We start from the raw sequence: 25039 nt of genomic DNA, 5'->3' as shown, positions 1-25039 counted from the left end.
TAATGGTAAGAGCAGAGTTCACAGCAGCACTGAATCTGCACGCTCATCTCCTGAAATACTCTGTGCTGCCTTAAACTCTGTGGACAGGTCAGGATCCTGTTTCTTTTAAATGCTGCACTGTAGCGTAGCCTTATATAGTGGATCGAGCGGGTTCCCTAGCAGCATTTAAAAGAAACAGGATCCTGACCTGTCCACAGAGTTTAAGGCAGCACAGATTATTTCAGGAGATGAGCACGGGCAGCCGTTCATTTTTCCGAGCCGTGCTCCCATTATGCACACGACCGTAAAAACACCCGTTATTGCGGGTCGTAATTACGACCCGCAATAACGGGCTCATAGACTTCTGTTACCCACGGGTACCTTTCCGTATTCTCACGGGAAGGTGCCCGTGCCGTTAAAAAAATAGAACATGTTCTATTTTTCTATTTTACGGGCCGTGCTGCTATAATTATAATGACAGCACGGTTCGCAAAAGCGGCCGGCTGCCCGTGGCCGGCCGGCCGTGCTCGTAGTTACGAGTCGTAATTACGAGCACGGCCCGTAAAATAAAAAAAATAGAACATGTTCTATCTTTTTAACGGCACGGGCACCTTCCCGTGAGAAAACGGGAAGGTACCCGTGGCTAACAGAAGTCTATGGGCCCGCTATTTCGGGTCGTAATTACGACCCGTGATAACGGGTGTTTTTATGGTCGTGTGCATGAGGCCCCGTAATGACGGGTGGCTACATGTGTGCACCCGTCATTACGGCAGCGTTGCTAGGCGACGTCAGTAAGGGTATGTGCACACACACTAATTACGTCCGTAATTGACGGACGTATTTCGGCCGCAAGTACCGGACCGAACACCCTGCAGGGAGCCGGGCTCCTAGCATCATAGTTATGTACGATGCTAGGAGTCCCTGCCTCTCCGTGGAACTACTGTCCCGTACTGAAAACATGATTACAGTACGGGACAGTTGTCCTGCAGAGAGGCAGGGACTCCTAGCATCGTACATAACTATGATGCTAGGAGCCCGGCTCCCTGCACTGTGTTCGGTCCGGTACTTGCGGCCGAAATACGTCCGTCATTTACGGACGTAATTAGTGTGTGTGCACATACCCTAAATAGTCACTGTCCAGGGTGTTGAAAGAGTTAACTGATCGGCAGTAACTGTTTCAGTACCCTGGACAGTGACTACCGATCACAGTACCTGTAAAAAAAAAGACGTTCATACTTACCGAGAACTTTCTGCTTCCTCCAGTCCGGTCTCCTGGCCGTTGCCTTGGTGACGCGTCCCTCTCGACATCCGGCCCGACATTCCTTGATGACGATGCAGCCCATGTGAGCGCTGCAGCCAATCACAGGCTGCCGCGGCCTCTGCAGCCAATCACAGGCTGCAGAGGCCTCTGCAGCCAATCACAGGCTGCCGCGTCAGAAAAGAAGGTCGGACTGGAGGAAGAAGAGGGACTCGTCACCAAGACAACGACCGGGTACGTATGAAATGCTTTTTATTTTATTTTTAATCAGCAGCCTCTTTTCTCTATCAGTGATTGATAGAGATAAGTGGCTGCCGATTTGTATAATGTTTTTGACCGGGTTCGGTCAAAACGGGTTCGGCCGAACCCGGTGAAGTTCGGATTCGCTGCGAACCGAACTTTACCGGAAGTTCGGACCGAAACCGGGTTCGGTTGTCCCGGTTCGCTCATCTCTAGTCCCTACATTTCAAGAAGAAGTAAGAATTGCAGTTGCAACAAACCCTTGCTTGCCTACAAAGAGAGCAGCAATTTGGATTTGTTACTATGTTACCTGGAAGAATAACAAACTGTGCAAGGATGGAGGTTGTAGGAGCAAGGAGAACAAGTTGTCTGTAAAGTTGGTGGATGCCTATTTTCCATTTTGCAGTCCCTTGTCTCCCTCTTGTGGCCTCCTGGAGGCAACTAGCTGTGCAAAAAAAAGACAGCCTGGGGGCCGGCTGTTGCAGTGTTGCCCTCTCAGGCAACACTGAGTGACTGACTGAGCCGCACCGTCTTATATAAAGTTCAGACGGAACTTTGCACGTGTCATAGTGGAGACCTCAGGAGCCAGAGCCAGCTTTCTGACATCATAATGGGGCCTCAGATTTTACTAAAATCAGATTCCAAAAGTGCTTTTTGTGTTTGCCATTGTTTTTGTCTTTCGGATGGGATCTCCCCTTTTAATCCCATTATTTCAACACCTGTTGGACAATGCATTTGTACAGTCATGTGTGATAATGAGCTAATTTATTAAATGCAATTAATTAATACATTGCCACCTCTTGTTTTGTGTCGTCTGTGTTTCTGTGTTTCCGGTGTGATCGCAATGAGGTCACGTTACGCCTTGATCTCCATGCAGGTTCAAATCAGGTGGGGGGGGGTGCGAGCTCGGAGAAGCAACAGATACACGGAGACGTTTCTCAAAGTAAAAATCCTTCTAATTTATTGAACTACAAACGTTCCTACTTATAGCATCAGACGAACAAAAAACATTCCATAACATATGAGTCATCTGTATATTCAATCCTTACATCCTTCTTTCCCATAAAGCCTATTGGTGGAACACAAGGTATTCCCTTTTATGCTTAGGGGGGTTGGTCAAGTGATTGACCGCCATCTGTTCGCAATTTGAAGGGACGGCAGAAGCAGCTGCAAACTATTTCCTCTCTTAACCTTTCTAAAATACCCATTCTATTGTAACACATGTTCTCCTCTATAACATTTCACTCCTTGGGGCCCCAGATACATTATACATATATTTATACCATAACAATCCCTCCTTTTGTGATTTTACCAACACCTAAATTCCAATGCTACTTCTATCTCCTGATAGCAAGGCTTCGATCCATTTCTTCACTTGATTCACACAGGTATGTAGGTGGGGTAATCTCACAACACTCTTTCATCATAATGTATAGGCCTCTGATTGAATGCTTCCCTTATTTTGCAAAATGTATAACAATTAAAACATGTAAGCAATATAAACAATATTATGAAACATATCAAGGGTTGGAATAACACATGCAGTATCTTAGTGGCAGTGGGGGAAAATCCTGTAAATATGTCATACCAATGATGGGCACTGGCATCTTTTATTGCTGACGATAAATTTATTACTTCCTTAGCTGCTATTGTAGCCAATACTTTCACATTACTTAGAGTTACATTATGGGCTGCTATCAATTTCTTTACATCTTTAGACTTTTGTAACACTTGTTTTAACTCTTCCAGTGGCAAACTAAAATTTCCATAGGGCAAAGGTTCAGGTACCCATACAGTGGACATTATTTCTTCTAAAGTAGGCAGGAACACTATAGTTTGGTTCCCCCAAGTCAAATGCGTCACATTGTATAGACATCCTGAAAATGGTCCTATGAGATTAAACTGGCTAAGGGTCTGCTTGTCGTTAGTTATTAAACATACATGCTGTGGACCTACTTCAATATAAACCTGTAGGTTAGCTTCTGGGATTATAGTGAGTGCGCATACATTATCCTGGTGCTGCATTAGACAGGGTTCATATATCCCTGACTGCTGATTACATACATATCCTTGCTCTGTTAATTGGCACAAATCTATATTCCTTGTCTTATTTTGAGAATCTATGTGTGTTCCTTTCATTTCTGGCATCCAATATTGTCCTAATAATGTCACCGGATCAATCATTACCATTGGCATAACAATAAATTTGCATAATAGAGTAGGATTTTTCACATTAAATGCTATTAGTCTTCCTGCGCACCATCTAGGTGTACACTCAGTATACTCAGGCTGTAACAATAACCACGTATCATTTCTCTTTCCTATGGGCAGAATGTCTGTCCATTGCCTAACATGACTACTAAACAATTTATTCTTAAAATTATTCATCTGTTCTTGTTGCCACATCGTTTTAAGCGTACATACTGTCCAATTCACAAAAGTTGATACATTCTGTAATGTTCTATATTCGGTTAGCATACTTTCATTAAAAACATTTAGGAACAGTTGATCTATAGCTAACCCTTTTTGCTGTAAGGCAAAGGTAGTAGGTAACCATGACGCCCTATCCTTAATGCAGTAGATGTGTCGTCTCCCACTGAGTTTAATTTGTTCATAAGTGTTTCTAACTGTATCCCATTCAATACTCCTAATCCCGTTCCTACCCCTCCTCATAGCGGGTCATACCATTCTCTTTTTTGTCTATGACAGCTGGGGGATTCAGGGAAGGAAATATTGAAGTGTACATTCTTTTTCTGCTGTTGGGTTACAGCGCTCTTACAAGTGTGTGGGATTCTTTCCAGACTTTGTACTGTTATATGTGGCTTAAAACTATCTCTTAAAATTGTTATCAAGAATACAAAATATCTTCTATTTCTTATTTGGCTATTATTCATACATAATATCATCCCATCAGTTTCTTTTATTACAATCGTAGAGTTGAGCCTCTCCTTGTTGCATCTTTCATAAGTCTTATTTATCATTTCATTTCTATTTTTACTGGTTGTATATTTCTATAAATACTGTAAATCTGGTTCATAACAACAAAACAACAGCCCCGGCGTCTCTTCTTGTATGCTAATGCTGGCTGTTTTGTCTATGTGAAGGTACACAGTCCCTCCATGTGGTCCTTTTTTTTTCCAAGTCCCTTCGGTTGTAGTCACATTTGTAGTATAACATTCCAGTGATTCTGTACTGATTACGTGTACAGGAGTAGCAGTTCTGCCTTTTTGTATAAGAGCACACGCAACAACCGCCGCAACAACCGCAAAGATCTTCATTCTTCTGGCTGAAGAACCTTTTTACAATGACTGGCGTGAATCCAGCTTGCCTTTCCTTCGAGCTTCACTGAGGTGCTTGTAATGAGTAAAACTTGAAAAGGACTTGAAACGGTCCGTCAAATCTTGGGTCTAGACTTTTCCTCACGTGTCTTTTGACAACGACCCAATCTCCTGGTTCTAGCTTATACGTCGCTTCAACTGAATCAGGATCTGGAATAGAAGCAAATACTTGTGCATGCACCTTAGTCACTTGTTTGTTCAGGGTTGATACATAATCTGTTAGTCTACCATACTGCATTTGGAGCACCTGTGGAAAATAACATCCTAATCTGGGAGCCGACCCAAATAAGATCTCATATGGGCTGAGACCTGTTCTTTTCGTGGGCGTGTATCTTACTGAGAACAAGGCTAATGGTAGACACTCGGTCCATGGTTTCCCGGTTTCTACCATTGCTTTTTGGATTTTCAATTTGAGAGTCCCATTTAGTCTCTCAACCTTCCCACTGCTCTGTGGATGGTATGGTGTATGTAGGGCTTGACTTATGCCTAGAGCTGACAACACATGGTTCATGATTTCACCCGTAAAATGAGTTCCTCTGTCGCTCTCGATCACCTCTGGAACTCCATATCTGCACACCACCTCGTTGATCAGTTTCTTTGCTGTGGCTACGGCTGTAGCTTTGGTTACTGGAAAAGCTTCTGGCCATCCTGAAAAGAGATCAATACAAACAAGCACATACTCATAGGTACCGACTTTTGGTAATTGAATATAGTCTATCTGTAGTCTCTGGAACGGATATATAGGTCTGGGTGTGTGCTTCTGTGGTACTTTTACAGTTCTTCCAATATTATGTGTTGCACAGATCATGCATCCTTGTGTAAAACTGCTGGCCATCACACTAAACCCTGGAGCATACCACACCTTGTTTACCAAGTCCATCATTGCCGTTTTTGATTGGTGAGTCGCTCCATGTGTTATTTGGGCCATCATTGGGAACATTGTCTTAGGCAGGCACAGTTTATTCTTGCATTGCCAGAGGCCATCTTTTCGTAGCGTTGCTCCTTGGGCCGTCCACTTGTCTTTTTCTTCTTCTGTTGCTTGTCCTTGAAGTTTTTGCAGTAGTTCCGGGCTTACAGCTGGTCTTGTTTCCTCTGGATCTTTTATCTGACATACGGCTGCTAACGCGGGTAGCTTCTGTGCTGCTTGCTTTGCCGCTTCGTCTGCCAGGGCATTTCCCCTTGCTTCTGGTGTGTTGGCCGTAGTGTGAGCTTTTATCTTTATTACTGCTACCTCAGTGGGTAACATCAGGGTCTCCATCAAGTATTTTACAAAGTCTGCATTCTTTACAGGTGTACCTGCAGAGGTCAAAAATTGTCTTGCCCTCCATATGGGGCCATAATTGTGTGCAATCCCAAAAGCATATCGAGAGTCAGTGTATATATTTGCTGTCTTTCCTTCTGCATGTTGGCATGCTGCTGCCAGGGCCTTAAGCTCCGCTTCTTGTGCTGAGCGGGACGCTGGTAAGGAGGCTGCTTCTAGGACTACATAAAATATCCTTCTACACAATACCTTGAACCATCCACAAAGAGTCTGGGTTTTGGAGTGGGGTATCTTTTACATGTGCAAACCCCACTGTTTCCTGGGCCATAAGGGCCATACAATCATGTTCATCAGTTTCAGGCAAAAATTGTGACCATACTTTACCTACGTCTTCTCCCCCTTGCTCCAAAGGCAGTAAGGTAGCTGGGTTCAATGTAGTACAGCAGTGTAAAGTAACCTGCTCAGGGAGAAGAAGCGCACAGGTTAATCTCAAATGTCTTGCAGTTGACAAATGCTTAGGTTGTACTTGAGTTAGAATAGCAGTAATATACAAGTTTTGTTTTGCCTTCTCCCTCATCTAAATCCATAAAAACTCGTGTGAGTGATGTCACATCACCTCCTGTGTAACTTTGCTGGAGGGGGATGGTCTCTTACACATAAACCAAAATTGTACCTAATCAGTTCCTTCACCCTTCCCCCCTTTGTGGACTCTGCGAGAGTGATGTAGCAGAGTTCAAAACTACATCTCAACATAACACTAATTTAACCCCTTGTAATGTGCAACAGCCTGAAACAAAAATGACTTTTTCCTGACAAACATGTTATCTTTACAATGACATAACTCATGTGTGAAATCAAAAACAAAACAATTGTAGTTAGTTATTCAATAAAACAATTGTAGTTAGTTATTCAATAAAACAGAAAATATTATCTCTGATAACATTAATTACTGCAAACCAATAAACAGTATAACGGTGGGGGCACATACATTTTCAAAACCCCGTGTCTCACAGTATCTGTAGTTTAATACATCTGAATTATCAAAACACATGAAATCTGATCACATCATAACACATAAATATCGTAACTTTTATAACCAACAGCGCTTGCGCAAAAGAGAAGAAATTTATTTCAGTTTGTAGACATTACTGATATATATATATCTCAGCAGTGCATATTGAAATCCCTTTGTCTCATCAGCCCTGCAGACTGCACCCAGTCAGCCCCCCCTCCTCCTCCCAAACACAGCACACTTTAGAGGGGAGGGAGGGGGGTCACAAACTCACAGCTTCTCACCACTTCTCACAACTTCTCACAATCTTAACACTTTCAATGCCGGCAAAACAACATACGTATCTGCAATCATTTATCACACCATTGTATAGAAATTATCTACGTTAATGTTTAACCGTACAATCTGACGGCCACCATCTCTATCTTATAATGACGTGTTGTTTCATCAGTGAACTAGACTGGAACTTCTGTAAATAGAAAAAAACACTACAAATGACAAAATTAACAAGGTGATTATTTCATACTGATTTGGATGGGCCGGGCGTGGCCACATCAGGGGCAGGGGGGGGCAGCCTCTCCCATTGGAAACAGTGCGCAGGGGGTTTCCCACCAACAATGAGGACACACTCAACATGAGGTACGGACGCCATTACCGGGCGTCGGCTGGTCCTGTTTTCTAATACATACAATACCTTTCTTATTCCTAACTTCCTCTTCTGCAAATCCCTCTAAAGCATTTTCCATCAACTTTCTACCTTCCAACTTCCCTTATCACACTAGTTGATTCTAAATTATACCATATGGGAATTTACTATAAGGTCATTTGCAACATTAAAACAACTACTACTTCTATACCTCCCTTTGAATTTCCTCTGACAACCTCCTGCACTTTTACTTCAGTGTATTAACATTACATACATTTGTAGGCTCTTTGTTGCTTTCTAAAAGATGCTACAATCCATCTACTCCAATCTGCTTTGTCATTTGACTCTGTGTGGTTCTGGATTTACAATCCCCTAATAAATTTACACCATTTTAACAGGTGCTTGCTCATCCATATGCCATACCTACTCTCGTTTGCCGTGACTGTTGCCCATAGCCCTGCTATGATGGAGGGGACTCTTACCCTTCTCTCTCAGTTTTTATCTTCACTAACAAACACTATGGCTATTGGCTGTTAGGGAAAGTCCCACACTAATTCACTATCCAACTGAGCCAAATTACAACCAACTAAACAATAATCCCACAAAGGATCTGCTCATTATATCATCTATATTTTTCCCGATCTAATCTTCCCGCTTTTCCCATTCCACATGCCTTCATTAACTGATTTGTTCCTTGCGTTGCCTTTTTACCTTCTCTTTCTGCTACTACCTGTTTGGCTGTCAGTCCTTGTGGGTGCTCATCTCGTAATAGGAACACCAAGTTCCCCATTGTTCACTAGTTATAAGTGGTCGCCTATGGGCAGACCCTAAGTTACGTAGGGGGTAATTTTCCTGATAGGTGAATTTCTTTCTCACCTATTTTAGACAGTTACTTATCCCCTCGAAACTTCTTAATAGGAACACCAAGTTCCTCATCTTGTGACTGTAAGTGGTGGCCTTTTTTGGCACACCCTAAGTAATTCAAGGGGTAAGTTTCCTGATAGGCAAATTTCTTTCTTGCCTATTTTCGACAGTTACTTATCCACTTGATACTTCTTATTTTGTTACAGATTTTAGCTACTGAGAGATGAATTTCTTTCTCATCTATTTTAGACAGTTCTAGTTTCCGTACTTACTCTTCTACTCTGGCCAGAGAATCTTCCCTTTCACAGTCCTTTTATAACTAGCTTACTTTCTTCGTCTGAGACACCACTCGAGTACGTGCCCTCCGCACCATGACAAATATTCCTAATCCAAATAACAAGGCAAACGTAAAATCAAGCTGTTCTTTTGACATGCCGGATTATCAGATTGCACAAAATTCTGGAATTTTGAGCTGAAAATCAGTGCATGATAATCTCCGCAAGTACCTCAATGCTGTACACACATTTTCGGCATTTTTCCGGATTATCAGATTGCACAAAATTTTCGATTTCCGGGCTTAAATTTAGCCTATCATAATCCCCGTAGTCACCTGAAGCATGTACACATGTTTCTGGTAATTTGCCGGATTATCGGAAGTTTTTTCCAAAAACAATTTCCTTATTCTAAAATGCATTTGTGACACAAAACTGGGTTTCTACAACATTCATACAAATACTGTCATGGAGATCAGGCACTTTATCCTGAGGGTAGGATTACATATAGACTTGACCAGATTTTTACACTAAAAATTCCCTCATGTGGCCCCTCTATCCCTCAGGAGTACTACCGGGAAGGTGACCTACCAGACAGGAAGGTGCAGAGCAGAGTTTGTAAGAATTAAGTCTTCTTACCTTGCTGCAGCAGTGGTCTGCACGTTCCTTCGTCCGGGAGGTCGCCATTCAAGTCCCGGGAGATCCCCTAGGTGGGGTGCCGTCCTTCTGGTCAAGTCCCTGGTTCGGGCGCCAATTTCTGTGATCGCAATGAGGTCACGTTACGCCTTGATCTCCATGCAGGTTCAAATCAGGTGGGGGGGGGGGGGGTGCGAGCTCGGAGAAGCAACAGATACACGGAGACGTTTCTCAAAGTAAAAATCCTTCTAATTTATTGAACTACAAATGTTCCTACTTATAGCATCAGACGAACAAAAAACATTCCATAACATATGAGTCATCTGTATATTCAATCCTTACATCCTTCTTTCCCATAAAGCCTATTGGTGGAACACAAGGTATTCCCTTTTATGCTTAGGGGGGTTGGTCAAGTGATTGACCGCCATCTGTTCGCAATTTGAAGGGACGGCAGAAGCAGCTGCAAACTATTTCCTCTCTTAACCTTTCTAAAATACCCATTCTATTGTAACACATGTTCTCCTCTATAACATTTCACTCCTTGGGGCCCCAGATACATTATACATAAATTTATACCATAACACCGGCATTTCACATTGGAACAGCTCATTCACCTTCCTTGTCTTCTCTCCGCCCTCCCTCCTAGGTAGGTTAAAGAGCTGCACCTGAGCCAGCCACTGATTGATGCAGCACCATAGTCAAATAGTGGAGTGGAGTAGGGGAACAGCAAACAGCCATTAAAGCAGCCAGCCCGCCCGCCCGCCCGTCACAATGGACCTACCTGTGTACACTAGATGGATGTGATGGAATGTACTGTGGTCCCTACATTTCAAGAAGAAGTAAGAATTGCAGTTGCAACAAACCCTTGCTTGCCTACAAAGAGAGCAGCAATTTGGATTTGTTACTATGTTACCTGGAAGAATAACAAACTGTGCAAGGATGGAGGTTGTAGGAGCAAGGAGAACAAGTTGTCTGTAAAGTTGGTGGATGCCTATTTTCCATTTTGCAGTCCCTTGTCTCCCTCTTGTGGCCTCCTGGAGGCAACTAGCTGTGCAAAAAAAAGACAGCCTGGGGGCTGGCTGTTGCAGTTTTGCCCTCTCAGGCAACACTGAGTGACTGACTGAGCCGCACCGTCTTATATAAAGTTCAGACGGAACTTTGCACGTGTCATAGTGGAGACCTCAGGAGCCAGAGCCAGCTTTCTGACATCATAATGGGGCCTCAGAGATAAAAGCCTGGGCCCAGGCAGTGTTGGTCAGTGCTGCTCAGCTGGCAGCACTGGACTGGATTAAAGCTGATACAAGGTGTGAAAGGAGAAGGGGTGGCAGTGGGCATGCACTTACTGCTGCTGCTGCTGCTGCTGCTGCTGCTGCCAGTGTTTGCACGGCAGGAGGGCATTTGGGCGTTGCCAGGAAGGCGTTTTTATGTCGATTCCTCCTCTTTCAGCACTGCATTGTGGTGCAAGCAAAAGAAGCAAATCCTGTCTTGCTTCCTCTCCGGCCTTTATTCACCTCCCGCTTAGTAGCTGTGAGTGTGTGTGAGCCTGCAGGGCCCCATGGAATTGCCTAGGAGTAGGCTGAATCGCTGCAAGGGGTGAACAGCAGTATTGGGCAGGCTCGGTCAACGCGCGGCCCGTTCGGGTTATCGCTTCTCGGCCTTTTGGCTAAGATCAAGTGTAGTATCTGTTCTTATCAGTTTAATATCTGATACGTCCCCTATCTGGGGACCATATATTAAATGGATTTTTAGAACAGGGAGATGGAAATAGAGCTTGCTCTGTCCACTCCACGCATTGACCTGGTATTGCAGTATTTCCAGGACCGGTGCACCCTTTCCTTATGTGTTTACTAAAATCAGATTCCAAAAGTGCTTTTTGTGTTTGCCATTGTTTTTGTCTTTCGGATGGGATCTCCCCTTTTAATCCCATTATTTCAACACCTGTTGGACAATGCATTTGTACAGTCATGTGTGATAATGAGCTAATTTATTAAATGCAATTAATTAATACATTGCCACCTCTTGTTTTGTGTCGTCTGTGTTTCTGTGTTTCCGGCATTTCACATTGGAACAGCTCATTCACCTTCCTTGTCTTCTCTCCGCCCTCCCTCCTAGGTAGGTTAAAGAGCTGCACCTGAGCCAGCCACTGATTGATGCAGCACCATAGTCAAATAGTGGAGTGGAGTAGGGGAACAGCAAACAGCCATTAAAGCAGCCAGCCCGCCCGCCCGCCCGTCACAATGGACCTACCTGTGTACACTAGATGGATGTGATGGAATGTACTGTGGTCCCTACATTTCAAGAAGAAGTAAGAATTGCAGTTGCAACAAACCCTTGCTTGCCTACAAAGAGAGCAGCAATTTGGATTTGTTACTATGTTACCTGGAAGAATAACAAACTGTGCAAGGATGGAGGTTGTAGGAGCAAGGAGAACAAGTTGTCTGTAAAGTTGGTGGATGCCTATTTTCCATTTTGCAGTCCCTTGTCTCCCTCTTGTGGCCTCCTGGAGGCAACTAGCTGTGCAAAAAAAAGACAGCCTGGGGGCCGGCTGTTGCAGTGTTGCCCTCTCAGGCAACACTGAGTGACTGACTGAGCCGCACCGTTTTATATACAGTTCAGACGGAACTTTGCACGTGTCATAGTGGAGACCTCAGGAGCCAGAGCCAGCTTTCTGACATCATAATGGGGCCTCAGAGATAAAAGCCTGGGCCCAGGCAGTGTTGGTCAGTGCTGCTCAGCAGGCAGCACTGGACTGGATTAAAGCTGATACAAGGTGTGAAAGGAGAAGGGGTGGCAGTGGGCATGCACTTACTGCTGCTGCTGCTGCTGCTGCTGCTGCCAGTGTTTGCACGGCAGGAGGGCATTTGGGCGTTGCCAGGAAGGCGTTTTTATGTCGATTCCTCCTCTTTCAGCACTGCATTGTGGTGCAAGCAAAAGAAGCAAAACGCGCGGCACGTTCGGGTTATCGCTTCTCGGCCTTTTGGCTAAGATCAAGTGTAGTATCTGTTCTTATCAGTTTAATATCTGATACGTCCCCTATCTGGGGACCATATATTAAATGGATTTTTAGAACAGGGAGATGGAAATAGAGCTTGCTCTGTCCACTCCACGCATTGACCTGGTATTGCAGTATTTCCAGGACCGGTGCACCGTTTCCTTATGTGTTTACTAAAATCAGATTCCAAAAGTGCTTTTTGTGTTTGCCATTGTTTTTGTCTTTCGGATGGGATCTCCCCTTTTAATCCCATTATTTCAACACCTGTTGGACAATGCATTTGTACAGTCATGTGTGATAATGAGCTAATTTATTAAATGCAATTAATTAATACATTGCCACCTCTTGTTTTGTGTCGTCTGTGTTTCTGTGTTTCCGGCATTTCACATTGGAACAGCTCATTCACCTTCCTTGTCTTCTCTCCGCCCTCCCTCCTAGGTAGGTTAAAGAGCTGCACCTGAGCCAGCCACTGATTGATGCAGCACCATAGTCAAATAGTGGAGTGGAGTAGGGGAACAGCAAACAGCCATTAAAGCAGCCAGCCCGCCCGCCCGCCCGTCACAATGGACCTACCTGTGTACACTAGATGGATGTGATGGAATGTACTGTGGTCCCTACATTTCAAGAAGAAGTAAGAATTGCAGTTGCAACAAACCCTTGCTTGCCTACAAAGAGAGCAGCAATTTGGATTTGTTACTATGTTACCTGGAAGAATAGCAAACTGTGCAAGGATGGAGGTTGTAGGAGCAAGGAGAACAAGTTGTCTGTAAAGTTGGTGGATGCCTATTTTCCATTTTGCAGTCCCTTGTCTCCCTCTTGTGGCCTCCTGGAGGCAACTAGCTGTGCAAAAAAAAGACAGCCTGGGGGCCGGCTGTTGCAGTGTTGCCCTCTCAGGCAACACTGAGTGACTGACTGAGCCGCACCGTCTTATATAAAGTTCAGACGGAACTTTGCACGTGTCATAGTGGAGACCTCAGGAGCCAGAGCCAGCTTTCTGACATCATAATGGGGCCTCAGAGATAAAAGCCTGGGCCCAGGCAGTGTTGGTCAGTGCTGCTCAGCAGGCAGCACTGGACTGGATTAAAGCTGATACAAGGTGTGAAAGGAGAAGGGGTGGCAGTGGGCATGCACTTACTGCTGCTGCTGCTGCTGCTGCTGCCAGTGTTTGCACGGCAGGAGGGCATTTGGGCGTTGCCAGGAAGGCGTTTTTATGTCGATTCCTCCTCTTTCAGCACTGCATTGTGGTGCAAGCAAAAGAAGCAAAACGCGCGGCACGTTCGGGTTATCGCTTCTCGGCCTTTTGGCTAAGATCAAGTGTAGTATCTGTTCTTATCAGTTTAATATCTGATACGTCCCCTATCTGGGGACCATATATTAAATGGATTTTTAGAACAGGGAGATGGAAATAGAGCTTGCTCTGTCCACTCCACGCATTGACCTGGTATTGCAGTATTTCCAGGACCGGTGCACCCTTTCCTTATGTGTTTACTAAAATCAGATTCCAAAAGTGCTTTTTGTGTTTGCCATTGTTTTTGTCTTTCGGATGGGATCTCCCCTTTTAATCCCATTATTTCAACACCTGTTGGACAATGCATTTGTACAGTCATGTGTGATAATGAGCTAATTTATTAAATGCAATTAATTAATACATTGCCACCTCTTGTTTTGTGTCGTCTGTGTTTCTGTGTTTCCGGCATTTCACATTGGAACAGCTCATTCACCTTCCTTGTCTTCTCTCCGCCCTCCCTCCTAGGTAGGTTAAAGAGCTGCACCTGAGCCAGCCACTGATTGATGCAGCACCATAGTCAAATAGTGGAGTGGAGTAGGGGAACAGCAAACAGCCATTAAAGCAGCCAGCCCGCCCGCCCGCCCGTCACAATGGACCTACCTGTGTACACTAGATGGATGTGATGGAATGTACTGTGGTCCCTACATTTCAAGAAGAAGTAAGAATTGCAGTTGCAACAAACCCTTGCTTGCCTACAAAGAGAGCAGCAATTTGGATTTGTTACTATGTTACCTGGAAGAATAACAAACTGTGCAAGGATGGAGGTTGTAGGAGCAAGGAGAACAAGTTGTCTGTAAAGTTGGTGGATGCCTATTTTCCATTTTGCAGTCCCTTGTCTCCCTCTTGTTGCCTCCTGGAGGCAACTAGCTGTGCAAAAAAAAGACAGCATGGGGGCCGGCTGTTGCAGTGTTGCCCTCTCAGGCAACACTGAGTGACTGACTGAGCCGCACCGTCTTATATAAAGTTCAGACAGAACTTTGCACGTGTCATAGTGGAGACCTCAGGAGCCAGAGCCAGCTTTCTGACATAATAATGGGGCCTCAGAGATAAAAGCCTGGGCCCAGGCAGTGTTGGTCAGTGCTGCTCAGCAGGCAGCACTGGACTGGATTAAAGCTGATACAAGGTGTGAAAGGAGAAGGGGTGGCAGTGGGCATGCACTTACTGCTGCTGCTGCTGCTGCTGCTGCCAGTGTTTGCACGGCAGGAGGGCATTTGGGCGTTGCCAGGAAGGCGTTTTTATGTCGATTCCTCCTCTTTCAGCACTGCATTGTGGTGCAAGCAAAAGAAGCAAATCCTGTCTTGCTTCCTCTCCGGCCTTTATTCACCTCCCGCTTAGTAGCTGTGAGTGTGTGTGAGCCTGCAGGGCCCCATGGAATTGCCTAGGAGTAGGCTGAATCGCTGCAAGGGGTGAACAGCAGTATTGGGCAGGCTCGGTCAACGCGCGGCCCGTTCGGGTTATCGCTTCTCGGCCTTCTGGCTGAGATCAAGTGTAGTGCTGGTTACTTGTAGTCAGTGCTGCCTGGTCTTGGTTAGGAGGTGCTCAGGTACCCTCTCTCTCGGCCTCGGGGGATCGTCCAGGTTCGCCTGGACTTCACCCCCGTGCTGCTATTTGGGAGAGAGGCTTAGTCCTGAGCAACGGGTTGCGATCCATATACCCCCGTGTAGGTTTCGGCCGAAAAGGGGAGTTGCGCCTAACGTTGCGCCTACTACGGAGTAGCGTAACAATACCATACTCACCATGGACGAGGATCCATGTGAGATACCGGCTTATGCCCGGATTAAAAACACGATTCGTGTAGTTCTATCGGAGGAGAAGGCGACGACCTGCGGCTTAAAATTTGTGGTGGAGACCGTACTTGTTGGTATCTTCAACATCCAGAAGCGAGAAATTTTGGCGGTGCAGGATTACCCAAGAAGGAGGACATACGATGTTACTTTCATACAGAATGGAGTATTCCGAGATCTGCTGGCGGCTTATACGGTAAAAAATGACCCGAGACTGGACGGTGTTGATTTTTATGAGCACGTTATGGACATCACTAAAATGATAGTTATAAAGATGTACTGCCCTTTTGCCGACTTAAAAGAAGTGATGTCCTTTTTATTCCCTTATTTTAAAACTGTGAAATGTATTGGCAAAGTCATGAATGAGGTTGGTGTATGGACCTCAAAGTGGAGATTCAATGTAACATGTTATAAAGATGCCAATTTTACAGGAGGGATAATGTTGCCGCCAGCACGTTTTAAAATAGGTGATATGGCCGGAGACTTTTATTTTTCAGGGATGCCTCCATTCTGTAGGAAGTGCCAAAAGTACGGTCACACCAAGGAGTCTTGCGACAGCACCTGTAGGAACTGCGGCAGCTCTGAGCACGAGACCAAAACTTGCCCTCTGGGGAAAAGGTGCCGTTTTTGCAGCCGAGTTGGTCACCTCTATGCTACTTGTCCCCACAGATCTAAAGAGTTGGAACAACCCGAGGACCGGCCAAGGCGTCCCGAGCGGCCCGCAGGCCAGATCACCCCCGTACAAGGAGAGGAACCCCAAGGAGGTGAGCAAGACGAAATGGATACCTCCAGCAGACCCCCCCAAACAGGTGACCCTAAAGAGCAGAGGCGGCAAAAACGCAGAGCCAGTGATCAGCGGACGAAAGAGCCCACCCAGGAGACTGGGGTGCAGGGTAGTTCGGATGAAGCTGATCCTACTGACCTGCAAGAGATGCTGGGTCAGCCTGTACCTGAGGCAGAGGTCCCGGGCGGAGCGGCAGCGCTCACCAAGAGACGTAGGGCGTACTCGGAGGTGGCAGCGGGGGTGCCGATGGGAGTACCTGCCAGGTTGAAGGCAGGGAAACCAGTTGACTTGCCCCCGGAAGCGACAGCTAAAGGTCCCCCCCCTTCCAGACAGTCGGGGGATATAGGGACAGCTGCCTCCGAGGTAAGCGTGGTCCCTGAGACGTCCGGAAGCGCGATTCCTGCCCCTATAGAAGGGGAGGGCGCTGCCAAAGATTGCCAAATCTTACCCGTTGAGTCCGTCTGGGACCCATTTTCAAGAAGCGCCTTAGGTATGGGGGGTCAGCTGAGTGATGGGTCTTCCTCTCAAACCTCATCGATGCGCACATTTGACTCGAGGAAAGATGATGATGAGAGCTCGAGTGGGGTGTCTGGCGACGCGGAGGACTGCTGAGGCCTCCTCGGGTAAGATAAAAATAGACTGTCTCTCTCCCTTTTCCTCATGGCTGAGTTATGTGGTCTTTCCTTTAATGTAAGAAGCGTGCACTCACAGACAAGAAGAGCTGCCCTTTTTAACTACCTTTCTGTTTTTACCGCCTCAGTGTTTTTCCTACAGGAATGCTGCATACCTCACCGCATGAATTATAAAAAATATGAGGAAGACTGGAGACTCGGACCTTCAGTGTGGTCCGGGTCTAATGAATCAAAAGCCGCAGGTGTCGCCATTTTATTCAAAGGGAACGTTTTAATTGATCGTTTTTATGAAATTTTACCAGGCAGAATTTTAATGGTCAAAGCTTTTATAAACGGTGTTAGATGGCAGTTTTTAAACTTTTATGGTTCTACAGACAAGAAGGAAAGAGCAAAAATGCTAGAAATTTTACCCCTTTTTATCAATGATTCAGAACCACTTATTTTAGCTGGTGATTTTAATTGTATTTTAAAGGGGGAACGCCGGTTCTCTAATTCAGTAAGTCGAAATTATGATAAAACCCCGTCTATTTTAAAAGATATTACAGTGGATTTTAAACTTACTGATGTTTTTAAAAAATGCAATAGGGATCTACCTGAAGAGGACGGCGTCACCTGGAGCAATGTAAACTGCAGCTCCAGGATTGATTTTATTTTTTGCTCTTATCAAATACTGCCTTTTAAATGTGATCTTAATTCTAACGTGTTTTCTGACCATAAACTTTTATATTTTAAAGTTAATTTGAACGATCAAAGGAGAACTCCGAAGAAAGCCTGGAAATTAAACGTATCCCTTTTAGAGGATCCGCAAATTTTATCCGATTTTATCACCTTTTATAAGGGCTGCAGACGGGTAAGACATCCCAATATGCTAATTGTTTCCTGGTGGGAGAAAATGAAAATAAAGATAAGAGATTTTTTTATTAAAGCTGGGATGAAGAAAGCCAAAGAAAAATTTGAATTTTATGCTAATTTAAATACCCGTCTGCAGACCCAATACAAGTTCAGAGAACAGGGTATGCAGGTGGAGAAAGAGATCACCGAAATTAAAAAAGAAATCTCCCAGTGCCTGGAGCAGAGGGGAAAGGAGATAATCTTTCGCTCTAAGGTAAAACATCTTGAAGAAAATGAGACCTGCTCCAGGTACTTCTTCAAGAAAATAAATGATAAGCATACCCTGTTAAATGAGATAGATGGGGAAACAAATACCCAAAACATTTTAAAAAAGGTGCACGGTTTTTATGCGGATCTTTTTAATACAAAACATGTTGATGTTGATTTTATGAACGACTCATTGAAGGAGGTGGATGCTGTTTTAGATCCTGCTTCCCAAGTGTTTTTATTACAGGATATTACGGAACAGGAGATTTTAGAAACTACAAAGAGTTTTAAAACAGGTAAAGTCCCTGGCCCTGACGGTATACCTATAGAATTCTATGTTATATTTTATGGTATTTTAAAAGAGGATCTCCACCCTCTTTTTACCCAAGTTTTTAGAACAAAAGCCCTCCCGGGGTCCTGGAAGAAAGGCGAGGTGTCCCTGCTTTACAAAAAGGGGGACAAAACAGACATTAAAAATTGGAGGCCTATCACTTTGCTAAACTCTGACTACAAAATAATGGCGAAGATATGTGCGAACAGATTAAAAGCAGTGATAGGCCAGATCATACACTCCAATCAGGTCTGTGGGATACCCGGGAGGAGTATATGGGATAATTTAAACCTTTTAAAAGATGTGATCAGTGACACGAAAGAGAGAGGAGGTAAAATGGCAATTTTATCTATAGATTTCGAGAAAGCCTTCGATAGAGTGTCACATTTTTATCTTTTTAAGGTTTTAGAAAAAATGGGTATACCGGAAGGTTTTTTACAGTCTCTGAAGGCCTTTTATGAAAATTGTACTAGTAAAATTTTAGTAAAGGGTTTTAAGACACAGGATGTCCTTTTAAATTCCGGAGTGAAGCAGGGGTGTCCCTTGTCCCCACTACTTTTTATTTGTGCGATCGAGCCTCTACTCTGCAGGTTAAGAAAGGATAAGCAGATAAGCGGAGTCCCCCTGCCGGGCGGGGGGGGACTAGAGGCTAAAGTGGTGGGGTACATGGACGATGTCGCGGTCCTTTGCAGGGACACCCTGTCATTACAGAAATCCTTTAAACAGATTTACCAATTCTGTTGCTCCTCCGGTTTTTTAGTCAATTTTAATAAAAGTAACATCTTAAATATCGGCAAAATGGTTTTAATGGACATTCCAGTCCCTGTGTCAGAGTCTGTACAAATTTTAGGAGTCTCCTTCAATGAGTCAAATAATGGTTTTACCAGTTGGGACTTGGTGGCACAAAAAGTTAATCAGAAAATTTGCATGTGGAACATGAGAAAGTTAACAATGGAGGGAAAGGTTTTAATTACAAAAATGGTGATTTTACCTATTTTATTATATTTAAGTATGGTATTCCCTCCCCCTGAGATTTTATTGAAAAAAATAATTAAAGCATGTTTCACATTTTTATGGAACTCCAGGATGGAAAAGCTCAGGAGAGAGAAGGTAATATTACCCAAACCAATGGGGGGGAAAGATTTCCCCGATATAAAAGCATTCCTTTTAATAAAATTTTTTACTTTATGTCTTAATGCAGTTTTTAAGGAACATTACTGGTCATATTTTATACGTTTTAACACAGGTTATTTTATGAGGAGGAACGGTTGGTTCTCCACGGTTTTAAGCTCCCCATATGCTTTTAACCTTTCTGGCCAGTATAAAATTTTAGAAAAAATTGTAAACCTTTTTAACTTAAAAGACAAAAATATTAACGAAGTAAAAAATAGTAAAGGAATTTTAAAAAAGATAAAAGAAAATGTTTTAGTAGCTCCCATCAGTAATTTTAATGAACAAAAATGTAAAGAAATATGGAAGATGGTGAGCGCTAAATATCTTTTTAACCCACAGAAAGATCTGGCCTGGAGCTGTGCCCACGAGTGTCTTCCATGCCGGGCATTCCAGCATCGAAGGGGACTGACCAACTCGGCTGCGTGTCCAAGGGGAGGATGTAGAGATGATGAGACAGTCTACCACCTATTCTGGGAATGTTTTTACGCGAAATTGATATGGACAAGAATCCTCCCCTTGGTACAGAAGATTACAGGACTTCGGAGATACACAAGTGATGGCGTTTTATATGGATGCCTGGAATGCCCAACACAGACTCGAAAAATGATGGCATGGAAGATCACCAACTGCGTAAAAGCAGCTCTGTGGGCGGCCAGAAACATTTTATTATTTAAGTGTGAAGTTTTAGCTGTGGAAGATGTTTTAGCCATTTGTCTTAATGAAATGTACAAATATTTTCTTTTAGATAAAAAACTCTCTCCTGTTTTATGTAGAAAATGGTTTTTAAGTGAATGGAGTTCCATAATATGATGCCACCAAGTGCCCTTTTATAAATTGTTTTTATTTGACAATTTGTATTTATCTGTATTAAAAAACCATGATTGTAAATTTATGTAAATTTTTGTTGAAATGTATTGATTTATTGTAAATTTGTTCAAAATTTTAAATAAACGGTTACCTCCTTTGTTGGGGTAGTCAACTCAAAAAAATCTGTTCTTATCAGTTTAATATCTGATACGTCCCCTATCTGGGGACCATATATTAAATGGATTTTTAGAACAGGGAGATGGAAATAGAGCTTGCTCTGTCCACTCCACGCATTGACCTGGTATTGCAGTATTTCCAGGACCGGTGCACCCTTTCCTTATGTGTTTACTAAAATCAGATTCCAAAAGTGCTTTTTGTGTTTGCCATTGTTTTTGTCTTTCGGATGGGATCTCCCCTTTTAATCCCATTATTTCAACACCTGTTGGACAATGCATTTGTACAGTCATGTGTGATAATGAGCTAATTTATTAAATGCAATTAATTAATACATTGCCACCTCTTGTTTTGTGTCGTCTGTGTTTCTGTGTTTCCGGCATTTCACATTGGAACAGCTCATTCACCTTCCTTGTCTTCTCTCCGCCCTCCCTCCTAGGTAGGTTAAAGAGCTGCACCTGAGCCAGCCACTGATTGATGCAGCACCATAGTCAAATAGTGGAGTGGAGTAGGGGAACAGCAAACAGCCATTAAAGCAGCCAGCCCGCCCGCCCGCCCGTCACAATGGACCTACCTGTGTACACTAGATGGATGTGATGGAATGTACTGTGGTCCCTACATTTCAAGAAGAAGTAAGAATTGCAGTTGCAACAAACCCTTGCTTGCCTACAAAGAGAGCAGCAATTTGGATTTGTTACTATGTTACCTGGAAGAATAACAAACTGTGCAAGGATGGAGGTTGTAGGAGCAAGGAGAACAAGTTGTCTGTAAAGTTGGTGGATGCCTATTTTCCATTTTGCACTCCCTTGTCTCCCTCTTGTGGCCTCCTGGAGGCAACTAGCTGTGCAAAAAAAAGACAGCCTGGGGGCCGGCTGTTGCAGTGTTGCCCTCTCAGGCAACACTGAGTGACTGACTGAGCCGCACCGTCTTATATAAAGTTCAGACGGAACTTTGCACGTGTCATAGTGGAGACCTCAGGAGCCAGAGCCAGCTTTCTGACATCATAATGGGGCCTCAGAGATAAAAGCCTGGGCCCAGGCAGTGTTGGTCAGTGCTGCTCAGCAGGCAGCACTGGACTGGATTAAAGCTGATACAAGGTGTGAAAGGAGAAGGGGTGGCAGTGGGCATGCACTTACTGCTGCTGCTGCTGCTGCTGCCAGTGTTTGCACGGCAGGAGGGCATTTGGGCGTTGCCAGGAAGGCGTTTTTATGTCGATTCCTCCTCTTTCAGCACTGCATTGTGGTGCAAGCAAAAGAAGCAAATCCTGTCTTGCTTCCTCTCCGGCCTTTATTCACCTCCCGCTTAGTAGCTGTGAGTGTGTGTGAGCCTGCAGGGCCCCATGGAATTGCCTAGGAGTAGGCTGAATCGCTGCAAGGGGTGAACAGCAGTATTGGGCAGGCTCGGTCAACGCGCGGCCCGTTCGGGTTATCGCTTCTCGGCCTTCTGGCTAAGATCAAGTGGATTTATCCAGGAGACTTGTCAGGAGGTGCTTCCGGTACCCTTTCTCTCGGCCTGGGGGGATCGTCTGGGTTCATAGCCCAGACTTCACCCCCCTGTCGCTATTGGGAGAAAGGCCTAGTCCGGGAGCAACGGGAAGGGATCCCCAGGCAATCGGCCTGTTTCCTGCCAGACGGGAGAGATGCCAGCCAGGATTTCGTACGCATCGGGTGAGGCCCGGATGAAGAATACTATTCGTATTGAAGTGGAGGAAAGACACAGACCAAAGAAGAACTTGGAATTTATCGCCAGAGAAGTGCTTTTGGGTTCGCTTGGACTACATCACAGGGATATTTTTTGCTTCCAGGACAACGAAGCCAAAGGAACCCACACCATCACCTTCCAGGATCTTGGGTGCTGCCAGAACGTCGTAAAGAAGGTAAACGAACTAATGTATGATGAAAAGTTTGATGGACTAGAGTTCGTATTACTTTTTGCCTATGATGAGATCCCTCTGGTAGTCTATCTCTACAATCCCCATGTAGAGACTGATGATATTACCACTTACCTTCAGAGATATTGTGATGACGTAAAATTTATGAACAAAATTAATAATGCTGTTGGATTTTGGGGAGGCAAGCGAAAATTTTTGGTCCGCTTAAAAAAAGACCCAGAGGGAATCGGAGGCATGCAGCACCCACCCTCTACCGTAGTTATTGGGAAAAGCAGAGGTTATATATTTTACCCGGGTATGCCCACATATTGCCGGCAGTGTGGACGCTTTGGACATACCCAGGTTTCCTGCAAAGATGAGAAGTTGGATAGGTGCAATAATTGTGGCCAATACGGACATCAAATGAAGAGTTGCCCCAAAGAGAGACTGTGCAATTTATGTGGGGGCAAGGGCCACATGTTCAGGGATTGCCCCAGCAGAGCCAGGAATCGTACCTACGCTGACACGGTGAAGAGTTTTGTGAAATCCACACCTGGGTCAGAGCCAAAGCGATCTTCAGTAACGTCTGCTGAGGATCGGGTGATGATGACCCAGGGCGCCAGACAAGAGACTGTGATTTCAAGACCGGAGCCAATGTCTGCTGAATCTCTATCAGTGGACAAGGCGATGAAGGTCAAGGGCGCCTCCTGTAGCAGGAGTGCGGTTGGGACAGAGCGGGAGCCTGACACAGTTCCTGGTCAGGCCTCTGCTTGTAAGTCCCGTGGTGTTGCCATCAGTGGGTCAGAGCAGAGGGTCTCCATAACTTCAGTGGAGAGCCCTGCAATGACGACCCCAAATACCAGCCGCAAGTCCGAGCAGAAATCCCTTTCAACACCAGAGGGAGGATCTATGCAAATGACCTCAAAGTCCCAACGTGAGAAGAGCCAGCCTAGGAAGGAGACTTCGCTGAAGACCCTTGACGACCGCTCTGAGGACCACCAAAACATCGTGGAGGAGATGGAGTCAAGCATTCCAGAGGGTGAGAAGAGAGCAGCCTCCAGTGAGCGGGGAGGAGATGACAGCGATGAGAGGGAGAATGAACCAGTAAGGAAGTGGCGGAGGGGAGTGGAACTTGACTCCCCGGATATCTGCTTGGCCGATGACGATTTGTGGTTGGGGCCGGTGACCTATCAGTTGTCAGCTTCCAACCCCCAGAACATCCAGTCGCCTGGGTCTCCTGAGCAGGAGATCTTTGGTGGGCTAGACATCCAGGAGTTTAGTTGTGGCTCGAGCATGGACGATCCGCCACCATAATATGTGTAATGCCTCTCGTCAATGTCGTCTCACTGAACGTGAGACTATTAAAGAGCCCCGCTCGTAGGGCTGCTTTGTTTTCCTTCCTAGAGACTGAGGACTTTGATTTCTGCTTGTTACAGGAGTGTGGATTTCAACACGCAATAGACTATTCGGACATTAAAAAAGATTGGAAGCTGGGTCCTTCCGTGTGGTCCGGCTCCAATGAAAATAGATCTGCTGGGGTAGGACTGCTCTGCCGTGGCTTTTCTACTATTATACATTCTGTGACTGAGATTTTACCTGGCAGAGCAATAGTAGTCCACCTGAATTTTAATGGTTTTATGTTTCGTATTTTAAATGTATATGCCTCTCCTGATAAGCAGGAGAGGGCGGAGTTAATGCAAATTTTACCATTGTTTTGTGTTGGGTCATCCCCCTTATTAGTAGGAGGAGATTTCAATTGTATATGTGAAGGAGAATGCCGGCAGGGGGGTGACCCTCTCCGCAAACTAGATAAGACCTCTTACCTGCTTAAGAATTTTTTATGCGATTTTAAGCTGAGGGATGCCTGGAAGTTGCTCTTGCCGGCAGACCTAGGCCACACATGGTCCAATGGGAGAGTGGCTTCTAGGATCGATTTTATATTTTTATCAGAGGATTTTAACCCAGTGAAATTTGTTTTAATATCTAATATATTTTCTGACCACAAACTCTTGCAGGCTAAGATAGAGTTTAGTGGTGAACTGAAGGTAAACAAGGGCCTCTGGAGGTTGAGCACGCACCTGCTGGAGGATCCTCTGACTCAGCTGGAATTTGGCCAATCCTACCAGTGTTGGCAGCAGCAGAAAAACCCCGACATACCAATGCTGACCTGGTGGGAAGAAATAAAAACAAAAATTAAGTTATTTTTTATTAAAGCAGGTAAGAGGAAAGCAAAAGAAAAGAAACAATGGTTTTATAATTTTAACACAAGGTTGCAAACACTTTTTAAATTCAAGGAGCTGGGGATAGATGTGAAAGAAGATATAGAAAGTATGAAAGCAGAAATTAAGAAATGTTTAGAACAAAGAGGTAAACAAATTATTTTCAGATCCCGAGTTCAACATCTGGAGGAAGGAGAAAAATGTTCCCGATTTTTCTTCAAAAAAGTTATGGATAAAAGAGATGTGATTTTAAACTTGGAGGGTCAAACCTCTAGGGAAGGTATTTTAAAGTCTGCTCATGATTTTTACCAGCTCCTTTTTAATGGAAAGTGTATTGATATGTCCTTTTTAACAGATGCTCTTAATGTCCTTGATCTTAAG

The 25039-nt window shown here is 44.5% G+C and overlaps 4 non-coding genes across 4 annotated transcripts; all 4 read left to right on the top strand.

Annotated features, from left to right (window-relative positions):
• Window positions 1-11149: 11149 nt before the first annotated feature.
• On the top strand, window positions 11150-11340 carry LOC142677132 (U2 spliceosomal RNA). Its single transcript, XR_012852181.1, has one exon. It is a non-coding gene; the product is annotated as a U2 spliceosomal RNA (small nuclear RNA).
• A 1127-nt stretch (window positions 11341-12467) lies between these two features.
• Window positions 12468-12658, top strand: LOC142677407 (U2 spliceosomal RNA). Its single transcript, XR_012852430.1, has one exon. It is a non-coding gene; the product is annotated as a U2 spliceosomal RNA (small nuclear RNA).
• Window positions 12659-13782: 1124 nt separating this feature from the next.
• On the top strand, window positions 13783-13973 carry LOC142677131 (U2 spliceosomal RNA). The gene has a single exon (XR_012852180.1). It is a non-coding gene; the product is annotated as a U2 spliceosomal RNA (small nuclear RNA).
• A 6569-nt stretch (window positions 13974-20542) lies between these two features.
• LOC142677563 (U2 spliceosomal RNA) lies at window positions 20543-20730 on the top strand. The gene has a single exon (XR_012852570.1). It is a non-coding gene; the product is annotated as a U2 spliceosomal RNA (small nuclear RNA).
• Window positions 20731-25039: the final 4309 nt, after the last annotated feature.

The sequence above is a fragment of the Rhinoderma darwinii genome (genome assembly GCF_050947455.1).
Source record: "Rhinoderma darwinii isolate aRhiDar2 chromosome 2 unlocalized genomic scaffold, aRhiDar2.hap1 SUPER_2_unloc_31, whole genome shotgun sequence".
Classification (NCBI taxonomy): Eukaryota; Metazoa; Chordata; class Amphibia; order Anura; family Rhinodermatidae; genus Rhinoderma; species Rhinoderma darwinii.
Note: the sequence above shows the minus strand (reverse complement) of the source record. Positions and strands in the feature narration are given on the sequence as shown.